The sequence below is a fragment of the Asparagus officinalis genome, chromosome 10 (assembly GCF_001876935.1).
Source record: "Asparagus officinalis chromosome 10, Aspof.V1, whole genome shotgun sequence".
NCBI classification, from domain to species: Eukaryota; Viridiplantae; Streptophyta; class Magnoliopsida; order Asparagales; family Asparagaceae; genus Asparagus; species Asparagus officinalis.
This window is the reverse complement of record NC_033803.1, coordinates 32,150,525-32,153,313: the sequence shown is the minus strand read 5'-3', so window position 1 is coordinate 32,153,313 and position 2,789 is coordinate 32,150,525.

Genomic DNA, 2,789 nt, shown 5'->3' with positions numbered 1-2,789 from the left:
TCTGGGAATGCTCGATCATGGTGATGTCTGGTATGGTCTGCACATAAAAAAGAATTGATTATGTATAACGTGAAAAATTAAAATTAGTGCTAATGCTAAGTAGCATATACAAATGATGTTTTACCTGTCCTGAGTAAATATGGTCTGAAACGTGGCTAACCTGGAGGGTCAAAACATCAAGGCATATCGGTCCTGGATCCATAATGAATATAACTGAGAAGTCGACGTGAAGAAAATGCACAATGTGTTAGATCTTTTTGTTAAAATACTCATCTAGTTATATATAAACAACAAACGAATGCGCAACGTGAAGAAAGCAATAACTTGAAACCAAACATTAAATTTATATAACATAGTACGAAACGATACAAATTACAATCACAAATGAGATACAGAAACAAACGACTCACGAAACCGCTACAAATTACAATCACAATTGACACACGGAAACAAACACAGAACGAAACCCCTAACATTTAACAATCACAAATGACATACGGAAGAAAACACAGATCGAAACCGTTACAAATTACAACATCAACGCCTAATCCTAACTGGACAATTATTTTTGTTATGGCCCGGTTGATCACATCTACTACACTTATTTCTCCTCCTAACTCCTTCACGACCGTCATCCATACAATTTCTAATTCGTACGGAACGAGGGCGCCCCGCCGACCTTTTATACAAAGGAGGCAATATCAGTGGCCCGTCTTGTGTCCAATATCGACTATCATATGGTGGACGAAAACACTCTTTGTATGTTTGTCGATAGTTGTAAGTAGAATACCAAGCCTCGACGAACTCATAGTGTGAAATCCTCGCACCACCTTGTAGATCAGAACAAGCCGCGACAACATGTGAGCAAGGAATCCATTGTAATTGAGGTACGTTACAAGTGCACGTACACGAGTGATCCACTAACATGTTAACTTTATAAGAGCGATTTTCTCTATGTGATATTCCCTCAATGACTTTCCATTCCTTAAAACTGTATCTTACGACATGAAAGGATCGAGCTTGTACAATCCGAGCCGCTAACATTTCATCATTTTTCGGTGTGAGCTCCGAGCGGATATTTTCACCAAGTTCACGACGTCGTAGAAAGAAGTTATTAAGTCTGTAGAATGTTTTAGCAACTAGTGACTGTATTGGCATACCACGTGCTCCCCTGAGCACGCCATTAAAACTCTCTAAAGCGTTCGTAGTCATCATACAGAACCGTCTCCCGCCATCTTCACATAAAGCCCACTTATCAACATTGTGTGGTCCCAAACTAGTTTCGATCCAATCATGTGCAGCTCGGGAGATAAACTTAATCCTCTCTCGTATTTGATCATAAACTAATTTTTCTGTTGCACAGCCGGCTTGCCAAAGAAGATCTTGAACCTGACCGTTTCCAAATTTCTTCTTGAAGTTGTCCCTAATATGTCGTAAGCAATAACGATGTGCATGTGGCTCTGGGAAATGACATTTGAGTGCTCTTGGAATTCCTTTCATCCTATCATATATGAATGTAATCGGCCGCGCACCCACACTAGGGATATGATATCTAATGCATGCAAAAAACCACGCCCAATTCCATCATAATTCAACGATTTGCCCAAATTCCTTTGATGTTTTTCAATGAACAATTCAATCGAACGCTTCTCATCATGTAAGACTCCAATTAGACTCATATCGTAGTCACTTGATATTTGAATGCCGCTTGTCCTGTTCTCCACGACAGGATAATTGCAAATAACATTAAGGTGATACTCACGTGAGTTGGTTAATGTAAGTTTGTGCAATTCATTAACCAACTCATCGAAAGTACACGATTTTGTTATAAACAATGGTCTCGTCGTACCTCCTTCATAAACGGGCATATTATTTTCGAGGTATTTAATCTTCCCATCATACGAACACAAAATTACGATTCGATCGTTCATCATTACCTCTGAAGAGTAAAACAATCAAGATCAATATTACACGAAAAGACTCTAAAAATTTTTTGTTACTTAAAATTAAATCCTATATCAATTTTAGGGAACCATAATTTTTTACAAATTCATATACTGATTCATATACCAATGTCATACATATGTACCAACACTATTTTTTACATTATTGATAATTTACCCTCTAACTCGACAAAATAATTTAAGTTTTCTTCACATAATTCATAAAATTTACGATTAAATTCTCAAATCTAATTGATGTCATATAGCACTAATTTTTAAATTTTTTATAATTTCATAACTTATTCACAATGAAATTATAAAATCGACAAAATTATTGATAACACTATTTTTTTAAAAAATTTCATAACTTATTCACAATGAAATTATAAAATCGACAAAATTATTGATAACACTATTTTTTTAAAATAAATTCATAAATCAACAAATTATTCATAAATCGACAAATTTATTGATAACGTCATATGTAGTAACACTATTTTTTACATTATTGATAATTTAACCTCTAAATCGACAAATTTATTTAAGTTTTCTTCACATAATTCATAAAAATTTCACAATTAAATTCTAAAATATAATTTTTTTACATGTAATCACCATTAAATAGCGAGAAAATACAAGAAATTAAGAGAAAATCTAATTTTGGGAGGAATTTACCCTCAAACTGTCGAAATTCGGCAAAGTAGGCGGTTCCGACGGTCGAAATGAAGAGTCGGCGGTCGGAAAGGGGTTCCGGTGGTCAGAATCAAGGGACGGCGGTCGGATTTGGGGGGCTGGGGTCGGAAATGACGTGGACGGCGGCGGGTGGGACGGGAGAGAAGTTAGGGT